This window comes from Apteryx rowi, unplaced genomic scaffold, assembly GCF_003343035.1.
Source record: "Apteryx rowi isolate R43461 unplaced genomic scaffold, aptRow1 scaffold_991, whole genome shotgun sequence".
NCBI classification, from domain to species: Eukaryota; Metazoa; Chordata; class Aves; order Apterygiformes; family Apterygidae; genus Apteryx; species Apteryx rowi.
In genome coordinates this window covers 47647-61250 of record NW_020451306.1, presented here as the reverse complement: position 1 = coordinate 61250, position 13604 = coordinate 47647, and positions in this window count along the sequence as shown.

Sequence of the window (13604 nt, the reverse complement as noted above, 5' to 3'; positions counted from 1 at the left end):
ATAAAAACGTTTTATCTGAGCTACTGCTGAGGGCTAGAAACTGAGTACTGGGTACCTGATCTCCGTCAACTCACAAATACTTCTCGCTCCTTTGCTTTGGTGAATGGTCCTGACACCAGTGACARCCTTTCAAGGGGAATTGGAGCCAGCAGATGTGCAGAGTTCAAGCAGAAAAGATGTCAAAACACAGGACTGAGGAGACCTGAGCTGAATTTCTTTCTCGTCTCGAGCTGTTTGACAAGCCTTTCCATTACTCCCTTACTCTGTTTCCTCACCTGCAGGTTAAATCTGATAATTGCAGCTCACCTCTGAAGGGTGTAATTCCTTGAGCGGTGCAGAAAGGCAGGTACTTTTCAAAGCCCAATTGCCCTTACCAGAGTAATAGGGATGAAGATAACCCAGGTATCRGGAAAAGCTGGTGGCATAGCTGCTAATGGAGAGCACAAGGCAAAGAAACCAAAGGGCCTCCTGGGTGAGATACCTGGAGCAGGACAGTGACGGGGCCAGGGGACACCTGTGGTCTCCGGGGAACGTTCCCGTGCCAGGGCTGTACACAGAGCTGTTTATTCCCAGGGAGCTGCCTGTTGGGGCACTGGGCACACCAGGTCCTCGCGGGCCTGGGGGGCCCAAAAAGCAGCTGCCGGTGTCCATTTCGGAGACATGCTTGTCCCATGCGCAGCGAGATTAGCAGCAGCAGCTGGGCAAGCCCCCCCGTGCAACRTGTCGAATGCACGATGGACAGGTTTGCTGGAATCAAAGACAGCTCGGAGCACCCCCCCCTGCCCTCCAGCCCATCCTTTTGGGGCTGCCCTGGGAAAGATTGCTCAAGGATTGAGCGAAAATCTGTTCTTTTCACTTGTGCAGCGGGCTGAGGAGCTGCAGCATCCATGCCCTCTCCCTGCTTCCCCCCCCCCCTTTCTCATGCTTGTTTATGCAGGCAGGGTTCAGCTAATTTTGGAGCGGGATCTGGCCATTCTCAGGTAACAGAGCAGCCTGTGGGATTAGCACTTCCCTGCTATTGTGCTTGTCCTGGCCGGGCACTGCCACGCTCGAGATCAGCTGCCCGAGGAAGCAGCGGCCAGGAGCATCTTGGCAGTCCAAGTAGTTGGGCTGTGCATCCCTCTCTTCCCACCTCCCGGACCCAGGATTAAAGCCTGCTTTTTTGTCCTGACCTGGAGGCAGGCCCTGGGGCTACTTTTGTTCCAATAAAGCGAGCAGGGACAGGATGGTCCCTGTGTTGGCCACAGTCCCCCCTGGGGCGGGCAGATTCCTGCAAAGTGACTCACACACATACGGCAAGGTCCACTCTTTGCTGGGACCGTTTCCCCTAAATGCCCCTTAGTCCTTGATTTAAAAAGCTCTGACGCCCAAGCTAAACTGAAAAAGAGCATGTGATTCGGGTGGCCGAGCATGGTCTGGGCATCTCCAGTCAACCCCTTTCCTCTCCAAGCCCCTTGGTTTGCTTCCCTGACCAAAGTAAAACCCAACCTGTGCAAGGGCTGTGCAGGGAAGAAGAGGTCAGACCTGGTAAACAAAGTCAGCTGAATTACCCCTGGATTAGGGGCTAAATAAAGCCTTGGAAGAACAGCAGCTGAATGGTGTTAATGACCCAGCTGCCTCCTGAGGCTCTCAGGTAGGGTGCAAGCCAGGGGAGACCCCGTGTCGTGGGCACAGGGCGAGCGGTGGAGTTGGCTTGCTAATGGGGCAGGACAGGGGCTGCCCCGCTTTCCCCTGCTCCTCAGAGGGAGGCAGCTGGACCGGGGACAACAAGGCCAGCTAAGTCTGGAGAAGTYTTACTCCCGCTCTCACCCTTCATAGGGATGCGCGGGGCGGACCGGCTCAGTCAACCAGACAGCAAGAAGCACCTTGCTTTCGCCTGGGTTAGCCCCGATCTGCTCCCTGCTTGGCCGTGGAGGAGGAGAGCAGGAGGTGGGACCCAGTCTGTGGCTGCAAGGACCAGCGTAGCCGGGGCTGCAGGGGGTAAAGAGGCTGGAGCAGGGTCTGTGCGCTAGCTGCAGGTGTGTAGAGCCAGGACCTTGTCCTCCGGGAGGGAGGACAGCAACACGATGTTCTGCAGGACGAGCCCGGGCAATAGTGGCAAATCACGGTGCATCCACAGAGATCATCACAGGATCACAAAAGGGAGAAAGGAAGGCAAATACGACCAGCGGTTCACCCCAGCTGCAGCATGGTGCAGAGGTGTCTCTCCCACTGTTGGCCGGAAAGCCAAGGGATGGGTCCAGGGCCAGGTCAGATACTCATGCCTGGTTCGCAGGGAGCCAGAGCTGCCCATGCCTGGCTGGGGGAAAAAGCCGGAGGCTGGACCTGGGAGAACATTGCAAGCTCTGTCCCTGGTTTGGTCCTCACCTGGGTGAGTCACTTCAACCATCAGCGGGGGCTGGATGCTAGCCTGCAGCCTGTGTGCAAGCTCTTACGCGCCGTCTTCCTGCGAGACCCAGCAACGGCGATGATCTGCTGCGCCTTTCAGAGCAGGTATTGCCCCTGGCAGGGCCCTGAGCTCCATTGCCGTACACAGAGCGATGAGAACAGCCCCTTCGTTTCCATCCCTGCTACCCCTCCTCTGCAATGTAACAGCACTACAACACACTCGGTTAGGATTGGGGTATATATTAGCTCTGCGCTTCTTCCCTTTGCAGGTCACTGCACGCTCACAACCCTGTGCAGCTCAGCAACCTGCAGGGAATCAATTTTCTGCAGCTGCAATTTCCCTTCCCATTTGCCTCCGACTCTCTCTCTGTGCCTGTTTCAAGGGGGCCTGGCTGGGCTGATGCTTCAAGAGCATCCTTCCTGAGATGGTCCTTTCTGCAACAAGCCTCTCCCACAGCGGGGACAGAAAACCAGAGCGACAGGCTCAGCYGAGACAGCCAGGAGGTAATATCATCCCCGCCGGCAGTGCTCCCGGCCCCAGCTCTGATGTGATTAGCCGCTGGAGGCTGAGCAGGGCCAGCGCGCACGGAGAGCACCCGCCGGCGGTCTGGAGTCTGTACCAGCCCCTCTGAACCGATCCTGCCTTTGGATCCGGCCGTGATAGGTATCACCCCGGGGCTGGAGCTTGGGGACGGCTGCTCCCACAAGCAGGGCAGGGGATTTGCAAACCAGGACAGCCCGCAGCGCGAGGACCAGGGGAGGAGGAGGAGGAGGAGGAGGAGGATGGGGTTGGCATGGGGAGGCGCGTGAGAGCGAAAGAGAAGCTAATCGGAAGCGCTCAGACATCGCCAGGCCGGTCTCTTACCTTTGGCTCAAAACCTGCTGGGGATGAGGAAGAGTTCAGCTGGGTCCTGGTTCGGCTGAGGACCACTTGGCTGGGCCGTTGCAATCCCTGGATGGTTATATCCACCGTGGAACCCGCTCTGCCCCCACTAAAACTCCCGTTTTTACATCATCCTCACCATCCCAACCCCACCAGCATATTTCAAKCATTTCCCTGCCAGGAATCCCAATCTTCAGGATGAATAGGCTGGGCATGAGCAAAGGCACCAGGTACATCATGCTCCGAGCCCTGGCAAAAGCAGGGCTCGTAACGAAAACCTGGGCCAGCAATGTTATTTGGCCTTCTCGCGGTGTGCAAGCGCTCTGTGCTGCAGCGGGACCATTTAATACCTACGGCACGATGCGCCTCGGATGCTGCATTCCGTAGCTGTGCCCAGCGAGTTATTTAATCCCTGCCCCGCATTTTTATTTCCCATCCAAACGGTTGGTGGGAGAGGGCTGTGGGGGGGGGGGGGATGGATGCTGACAGATGGCAAGCGTAACAAAACCCCCCAAAAAACGCAGGACACGACGGGATTTTTAAATAAAAGAAGGTGGTACGTATCTCTGCAATGCCGAAAGCCGGAGGAAGGGACCAAACCTCGCCTTTCAGCGTCCGCTTCCTTCCGGTTTTGGCACTGGCGGCCCTTCCCAAGGGATCCTTGCAAGGATCAGCACCTCTGATCCCATGTCCCCAGCATCCCGGGGGGTTGGCTGACCCCGAACCTGGCACGATGCCCCCCCCAGCAGACCCTGCTGCTTATCAGGAGACGGTCTGCGCGGCCGGTAAATGGCAAGGAGCGAGTCACAGGCCCAGAGGAGGCGAGACACAGGCTGCACCTGCTCTGGTATTTGCTTCTGATTACATCTGCTTTTGGAGTGAGTCAGGGTTCCTGTGGGCAAAAATTATCCTCGGTCATGTTATTAAGGATTGAGTCATCGTGCGTACGGACAAGGGGGTCACAAGTTGTCTAGGCAACCAGGATTCTGGCGTTTCCTACATTTCGGACACCTTTTTTCTTTCTTTTTTTTTTTTTCTTTGCACCCTCCGTGTTTTCTGAATGAAGTCATTTGGGATCGCACGGAGCCAGGATGACAGCACCACCTCCTACACAGCGAACCCCTCTGACAAATGTCTGCAGCTCTGGGGATCTTCCAGGCTGTGCACTCACTAGAGGGGAAACCAGCGTTACTAAAACAGGGTAATTCTGGGTCAAACCGCCCTCGTACACGGGGATGGGCCGGGTTCTCCCGGCGCCCTCCAAGGCTCCTCAGTGCATCTCTCCCTGCCCGGAGCGGATGCATGGTGCCACGGGGAGCATCCCCGTCCGTGTAGGGGGGGGTTTGCCTGCAGGGTGCAGCCACCGAGGGCAGACCAGGACCGCATTCTGCACGGCCACGCCGTTGCAGACGATGCATTCAGCCAGGGTTTTTCCAAGCTCCGTCTTTCTGGGACAGGGGCTGAAGCAGCTCGTAGCGGATCCATGCAAGGAAAAGCTGAGCCTGGCAAAGGGAGAGCCTCCTTCCGYGCCCTTCTTCAGCCCCGCGCTGCTCGGCCGGGGAACACGGGACACGGGGAGCGAGAGGAGGCGGCTCAGCCGGCACCTGTCACCCACAGCCTCTGCAAGCCCAATCCCCCCAGGCACTTTAACAGAGGTCTGGGATCTTTGCAGCCTACGTCYGAACACATGCAACCCACGGTTTGCATCCAAAAGGATCCCCCAGTCTCCTTCTCTTGGACGTTTGGGATTGAGGGGGTCAGGCAGGGAGGGACCCGGGCCTGGGGGCTCCCTAGGGCCCCCGGCGCTCCCTCGCTGATGCTGCCTCCCCCCAGATCACATCAGCTGCACCAGATGGGTTGGACTTGCCAGGTGAGCAGGAGCAGGGCACATCTGGGAACAGCTGCCTGGGTCTGGCATCAGGCAAGGATTTCCCCTAMGTTCAGCACTGCCCGTAGAGCCACTAGCTCACGCTGGTTTCTGTCCCCAAGTCAGGGCTTTCAGCATCCCCAGGTGCAAAGCTCAGCTTATGCTGCTGCAAAATTCAGGACCAAAGCATGCTCAGCAGCAAGAAGCCAAATCTCAGCCTTGTGGGGTTGCTCCTGAACAACCTACCAGCCATGGTACGTGCGTCCCTACCAGGGCAGACGTGGGCAAAAGGCAAGGCTGCGGGTGATGGTCTGCCAGGACCGAGCCTTGCAGGAGGCAGAGGTGTGCGATATTGCACAAGGACACAGGACTGCAGGGAGCTTCCTGCACCTCCCAAGCCCGGCTCCGCAACCCTGCAGGCAGAAGCGCAAAAGGGACAAACCCAGAAGCTTTGGGATCTCCTGCTCTGTTTGGGAACAGGGAGAGGCTTTCCCAAGGTCATCCCAAAAGTCAGCACAGAGCCAGGGAGCAGCTCGGTGATCCAGTCCTCTAGGCTGATATAACATCTGCCTGWGCTGGTGCTTTTGCTCTGAGTTGCCTTTCCCTTGACTTCCCAGGCATGGGACTGTTGAGTTGCAGTTAGCAGTCCCAGGGATCTCTGTGTCCCCTGCAGAGGCCAGCGCCGGCTGTGACACCCTGAGGAGCCAGCGCCGCGACTGGGAAAGATGACGTAAATTGGTGAAAAGGAGGCTTGAGGGTTTTAGCTGTAACTGCTCTTGAGCATGGTGGCTATTTTTAGCAGCTTTGTGCTGGAGGCTTGCGGTGACATCGTCCGGCGCGCTAACGACGCTCGCCTCCCCTGGGGACGGTGGGGCAGGGAGGTGTGGGTCCAGGGGCCCGGACACCGTCTGAACGCGTGTCGTATGCTGAGGGGCCAGCTGGGATCCTGGGAGCTACGCTGATGGGTGGGATAGGACACTGGAAAAGGTTCAGGTGAGGACCCTGCTTCGGGAGGGCTGTCTGCTGCTGGTCATGCGTGGTATAACCCCCAGCAAGGGTGTTGCAGGAGCTCCTTAGCCATGTGAGGACACAAGGTTTGGACAACCGGAGAACAGCACCAAGGCACCGGGATTTGCAGCAGTGTTTGGACCGCAAGGAGATTCACATCATCTCACCCTCAACGGGGGTGAGTTTGGATGGAGTCCCTCACCGCCCCTCTCCCCAGTGCAACGCCCTTAGCGCAAGTCAGGAGGAGTGAGGTCCTAATCAGGCCGACAACTCACCCATCTCCCCTCTGGGCAAGGGGCTTCACCAGCCCAGGGACCCACGCGCAGTGTCCTGAGAGCCCCACGGGACTGGGCTAGCGCAAGTTTTTAACYGCGTGCCCTTCCTGTTGCTGGTGCAACCCTGAAGATGTGAAAAAACATCCAGGATCCTCTCTCCAACAGCATCCCACTGCAGATACTTGGAAGAGGGGATAAAAAAGAGGGCAAATAAGGAGAAACCCTAACCCGGGATAAATCCTCTCCATCCCAGCCTGCACGTGGCCCTTGGTGTGTCAAAGCCGCAAACGACCCCTCTGCCAGGMGGGAGTCTAGTCCCTGACTGAGTTGGTCCCTGCAGCCTCCCAGAGTAACAAATACCCTCCCAGACCCCTCTGCCTTCGGTGATCCCTGCAAAGTAGGGTGGGAAGAGGTTATGCATAGGATAGGGGCAAGGGGGGGGATGCTCTTCCCACCCAGCTCTTCCCATGGCAGATCAGACCACCCATGCTACTGCAATGGGCAACCCCATTTCTTCCAGGACGGACTCAGATGCTTCTCAAAACATCTTCCACTGAGCCTGTGCCTTCAGCCTGCCCCTCTGAGCTCCCGTCCCTGCGCCCTTGTTCCCCCCCCCCGCCGTGATTTTTCCAGCTCTCAACATCCCCCTTTGCCTCTCCCTGCCCTGGTTTCCAGGCGTTTTGCAGGAGGCGCTGTCAGGACAGGCCAGTTCCCAACATCCTTCACCTCCGGCCAAGGAACGGTCCTCAGGGGGGACGTGTGCTGCCGTAGATGGGGAGCCGGATCACTGCAGCTTGGGGGTGGTTGGTTTTGCTTCTCTCTGCATGCTTGCGAAGTCCCCAACACGCTGCGGAGGGCACGGGAAAGTGCCCGCTCGGGCAGGCAAAGTGGGCAGCCGCCTGCGGGAGCGCGGCACCGACATCTCCGGCTTGCTTCCATCACCACCGGCTGGCAGGGACGGGGACAAGGACACCGGGGCCCAGCAGGTGAGCTCAGGGGGCCGAGCCGGAGGTGCGAGGCCCCAGTTTCTATTCCCGGTGCTGCCATCGATCGTCTGCGCGGCTTTGGGAGAGTCAGAGGGCGCCAGCCTCCCGCTTCGCCGACCACAGCCCGGCTTTGAGGGCCTCGCGAATGGAAAGCATTAATATTTGATGGAWCTTGCTCTCAAGGTGAAGGAGAGCAGACCCCCGTCGCTGCCCTGCCTGCCTCTGCGTGGCGGTGGGAAGCCACCGAGGGGCTAGTGCCGYGTCCCTGCGCGCCGCAACCCGGTCCCCTCGCTGCAAAAGCACCACCCGTTTTGGGGTGAGAAGTGAAAAGTGAGGGTCTGCAGGGTGGAGCCATGACAGAGGCAGGTGAGTGTGGGCTTCAGAGGACAAATCAGCCCCAAAGATGCTGCCCAGGAGCCGCTCAGCAGCAAATTCAGGCAGCGCTCAGGGGGGGACCCATCTGCCTCATCCACCAAAGGGAGATGCAGGAATGGAGGCGCCGGACCCAGCGGCCGGGGGAGATGCTCGTGGGCCAGGTTGCAAACCTCTCCCGCCTCCACCGCGGAGCCCGGCATGCGGGCCGAGGAGCAAGAGCCGAATTCCCGCAGGTGCAGCGCTTGGCCCTGCAGCCCCGGGCGCGGGGGCTCTGCCGCCGCCTGCGCACAGCCGGGGGGGAGATGCTGCTCTCCCCCGCGACGGCGGCTATCTAACGAGATGGGCCTGGGAAAACCCTGCGGTTATCTGCATCGGATGGCAAATACTTTTGCCTAAATTGGGCATAGGGATCGCTTTCAGGAGAAGCCGAGCGCTCCGTCGCGTTGCGATGCCATTTTGGCAGAAACGTGGGCTTTTTTGTGCATTAGGTTGTTTCCCTTAAAATAGCTGTTTGCATTTTATTATTCGTATCTTTTTTTTCATCGAAACAATAAAGAGAGAAAAGGAGGGCCTCCCTCGGCGGGGGGAGAGGGACAGGGCAGCTCCCGAAYGTGGATTTGCTTGGATGGGTGCTCGTCGTCTGGGGCTGCGTCTGCCTGCACCAGTTCAGGCCGCTCCGTGTCTCTCGTCGAGTGAAATAACCATCGCTGCTGTAAAAAAATCCTTATCCAGGACCAGGAGGTGGGGGGAGCAAAGGGGCTGCCCGCATCGCACCAGAGCAATTAAAATGCAATTAAAGCCCGCTGGTACCTCGCCAGCTTTATCAGCCTTTAGCAGAAGAGGGAGCCAGAGGAGCCTGGGGCTTCAATAAACGTCAAATTAGCAAAGTCTCTGTCAGGCTCCTTCGCAGCAGCCCTGATGGAGCTGCTATGTCTGCAAAACCAAGCAGGATTCGGGACCTGCCACATCAGGCTTTTATCCTTTTATCCAGGGCCTCGAGCTCCGGGAGAGGAGCTCTCCGTGGAGGGATCTCAGRGGAGAGGCAAGCGCATGATGAAGCAGCCGGAGGACGTGATTTACGAGCGGATGATCCTCTGCCGTCCCRTGGGGAGCGTCAGGGCCCGGGAGAGCAGTCCCGCTGCACCGCTCGGTGTTCCCCTTCCCACAGAGCCTCGTCACCGCTAATGAATGCTAAATCAGGCGGCTCCGGCGAGGTAAGCCCGAAAGCATCCCGACCTCCCTCTCTGGGGCTCTCTGGGCTCTGGGGCTTCGTTGGATGGCCGGAGCCCCCGAGGCAGCCTGTTTGCTCCCATGCAGCTTGGCTTTGCAAGAGGAGCCCCCCCCCCTCCCCTCCCCTGCCACAAGCTGGGGATACACCTTGTGTCCCCCCACTGCGAAACAACCTCTGCATCCCCATGGGATAATCCATGCATTAAGACACATGATGATGCAACGGCCACAGCACCGGCATGCGTCGGAGGAAGGGAGGGTCTTGTGCACATGGGGGAGCTCAGCACCCCAGGCGGGTGATGGATGAGCACCAAGACATCGGTGGCCTCAGCACAGGGTGTCTCCCGGAGAGGGAAAGAAGCTGCGGTGCTGTTGGCCCGAGTGTGAAGTCCAGGCCTGGCTCTTGGAAAACCGGGCTGGAGGGGATGCAGTGGGCCAGGGAGGTTTGCAAGGTCTCTGGGAGAGGCCAGGGGGACAACGGGGTCTCTCGGCACTTGCCTCCTTGTGCAACTTCAGTGAGGCGAAGCTGGCCTGGTCCAGCAGGCCGTTAGGCAAAATATGGCTTTTTCCACGTTTATCTGCAAGGTTTTATGTCAGGTAGACACCTGCTCTGAAAAAGGTAGTAATAAATGATTAAGAAATAAAATCTCTAAGAAGTATCACGTGGCTCCAGGACCCAGTTGCCTGACAAATGGAGCCTGAAGCTCTCACAAGCGCTAGTGTCTCTTGGTCCTGCAGCACCAAACTTCTTGCAAGGCCTCTCTCCTGCTCCAGGACTCGATGCACCAGACACAGATGCTTGCTGTGATCTGCAAACCAGCTGCCAGCAGCATGTCGGGTCGCGGAGCAAGACGGAGGCTGCAGAGAGCAGGTCACCCAGCGAGTGCGGAGGAACCGCGTTTGAGGGTCAGGTCTCCAAACGTACCGTGGTGCTGTGGTCTGTCCCTAACGTGGCCTCACACACCGTTGTCTTGGCTGTTAAAGCAGAGGAATGAAAGAGATAGGAGCCTATAACGTGCTTCAAACCATCTGGGGGGGATCTCTGCCCCTCAGCCTCTTTATCCATCACAGGACGCCTCCAGGTCTCAGCTCCCACCTTGCTGAGATCCCCCACCCCATAAAATAAAGGTAGTAGAAACTGGGTGGCCCCAGCTCTGCTTTTGAGCTGGCTGAAACATGGGGAATACATTATCTGCAAGAAGAGGCATTTTAAAGGACAAACAGAAAGTTTTTCCTGGAAGTTGAAGCCATTTCTACCTTTCCTGGTCCCCCGGGAGCTGGAGTGCAGCCCCTCCAGGGCAGCCGTCCTGCACCCAGCAGGCTCCAAAGCTGGGCTGCAGCCTCCAGGATGCCACAGAGGCTCCCAGCACAACGCTTTTACTTTGAGGAGAAACAGCTTGTTTTGAAGAAATTGCATTTCCTGGTCTCCAAACATCAAAACTCTCCTGAAGGAGATGGCCACCTCTCACAGTAAATAAATACATAAACAAGTAACGGTACCGAAAGACTCTACGTTTCCAATGGTGAAAGAGCTTTGACGGAATTATTTTCTCACAGACATGCTGCCTGCTACCTGCTGCATGGTGATTTTGTGCGGCTATTTGTATAATTGGATGGGAAAACACAAAATTACAGTGTAAGCTTTGTGGGCAGGCTAAGAAAACACGTGGATGAAAATAGCTGGTAATGAAATACTCAGTGAACACATGCAAGAAATTGGCCATGAACACCCCACCCCCACCCCATATCCCAAATATTCCCTGGAAAAGTATTGTGTTATCTGTGTTATAAGCACTTTGGGAAGGCAGCACACCTGCAGACCCTCTTCAACCACAAGAACCGGAGTCCAGCCCCTCCGAAGGAAAAAGTGCCCCGTCCCCATCTCCAAGGGAGGAGTCTGGTGGGAAGCATCCACAGGAACGGACAGTGGTGGGATGGGAGAGATTCTTCTCGGGGTGCCTGGGTCCATCCCTCTCCCCAGAGCAGGGGAACAGGGACCTAAAACACACACACAGGCGGGGTGGCCCTGAGCGGGTGGACACCTGGACGAGGTGTCCTCAGCCAGGGTCTGGCTAGGCTCCCGCAGGCTGGCTCCATGCCACCTGGTCCCCTTTCGTCACTCCCTGCTCCCCAGATGGCTCCTGGCGAGGGCTGTAGCGTGGCTTAATGCAATCAGCTTTGCCCAGGCTCCCCTGGTGCTCGCTGAAACACAGCTGGGCTCCTGTGCCCACGTTACAGTGCAACTCAATTTCCTACATTTGACTTTAAAAGGTACTGGTACAAGCTAAAAAAGTGCCAGGGGGACGGGAGAGGGGAGAGGAGACCAAACTTGACAACATTTTGATGTTTCTTCCCAAGGAGTTGAAAGAGACTTCATGTTTTATTTATTCACTAGCAAACCAAAATAGCTGCTAGGAAATGGAAGGGTTTCTTGAAAAACGCGGACCTGGCTGGGGCTGAGAGCCAGCTGCCCTCGCTGAGAGACCTGCTGGAGAAAACCCTGCAGAGCCTGGTTTGCCGTGACACCTCCAACACGACTCTTAGACATGAGGCTGTTGACCCGCGTTTATATTTGCGCTGCAAAGCCTTTGGGGAAGGGACTGATGCCATGAGATACACGTGCAGCAGCTATCGCGCTCCCAGAGCATCACCGGCGGATTAACTGCTGCTAACGTTTGTCTTTCCAGCTCACTTTAGGTCATGGATGGAACTGAAGCAAGCAGGTTTTCTCCTTTTGCAGGAGCTCCAGGGCTTGCAAAGGCCAGGTAGTCACTGCAACCAGGGAGGGAGATGTTGTAGTTCAAAGGGAAAGGGGAACATATTCCCCTGTGCAACCAGCAGACCATCCTAACACGCGTCCGGTGGCTCAACGCCCAGGCTGCTCCAGGAGACCCGGGGCTCTCTGCGTGCTCAGATGCGCTCCCTGCTCCTTCACGCTGGAGGAAGTCTGATGCAAGCCATGGAAAAGCTGAATATTGCCCCAGGAGCTGGCTGGAAAGGTCTTGACCAGGTGGCCAAGAAGGCTAAATCTCTACAGCCAGCACAGGGCTGAGGGGGATGGCCAGGGCAGGTGCTTTTCCGCTGTAACTCCTTGCTCTTTGGGGGTCAGTCGTGACCCGGGTTTCGTGCATTATGCACCTCTCCACAACCTCCTTCCCCACCAGAGCAGCCCATCCCTTTAAATCAGAGGGTGCCACCAGCAGTCCATAACGCACCTTTTTTTAACAACAGTTTGCCCAGTGCTGGCAGGACACAAGCTCCCACACAGCTGAACAGCATCCCGCTCCCCTCCTGTGGTCAGCACGTCGTTTTTGGCTAATGCACGAGAGCTCCCCATGCCGAGGGACCCACTGAGGTCCTCCCTGCCGTCGCCGGGCTGGGATCCAGTCTGAATCCATCAGGGCTCGTTAGCTCAGATGCTGCCTCTCGGGCGCCTTCCTGCGCTGTGTCCCCGATCCCCGAGGGGTTCGTTATTGTGGGCAGCACGCACCACCTGCACGGCACCGTGCCCCGGGTAACAAGCTCCACTGGGACCTCAGCCCTGGGACGGGAAGAGCGTGCACTGCTGCCTGGGCTGGATTTTCAGGGGACACCCCCGTCGTTTCTGGGGTTCTCTGTTACCCTCAGATAGAGGCCTGCCGGAYGCGTGCTGGTGCCCGTTGCGTTTGGCTGTGCGCATTGCCTGCGAAAGCAGCGGTTTCGGGAACRCGCTGTTCTCTTCCTCTGCTCGCTTGTCAGAGTTTATTTTTGCTCTCCAGTGGAAATTGGATTTTCTCTGATTTCATTCCTCTGCTGTCGTTATCAGGTGCTTGTGGCTTTCGTGCGTCTGTCCACTCCCCGATGCTCTTCTGTTCYAGCTTCAAACAACTGTTGGTGCAGYAGCAAAAGGYTTAGCTGTCTTCGTGATGCAGAGTCTCTTATTCCCCTGCGCTTGGCACCACGGCCAATGCATWTCCCTGAGATCTCCCGTTGCTTCACTGGTGCTCTTATTTTGATTGTTTTTGGCAGCCCAGAAAATATGACCTGCAACAGCAGTCAGGAGGAATGGGAATTGCTCTAGTGTAGAGCAGAGGCAGTGTCAGGAAGACATGGCCATGTATTACAAATGCATAAAATGTGTTGGCAAATAGGAAGGGAACATCTCCTGTGTCCTGATGAGCAGATGGGAAAGCCCAGGCTTGAAATGCAGTAAGGGAGATGGAAGTTAGAGAAAATCTTTCTAGAAAGAAGAGCAAAGTGCTGGTCTGGACCATCCAAGGTCAGGGTGGAGTCTCCATCATGGGGCATTTTTAAGAACAGCTTTAACAAGAATCTGCCTGAAAGTGTTTAGGACAAGCAGAAGGTTCTGCCTTGGGGCTGGAGATCAGAGTTTTTCATCCTCTTTTAATCCACAGACCACTTAGCCCTGTTTGAAACAAAGCCCCAAGCCCCCTTGGGCTGCTCATCTGACACGGTGGCCATCCCTTTGCATTGAGATTTGCGAGCCAAGAAAAGTTCAGCTGAGCAGGGACTGTGCCTTTCTTCCTGTCCTCTTTGCTTTCCCACCGCTTGCTGACCTGCTCGAGGGTATGTGGCACTGGCAGTTGTCTGGG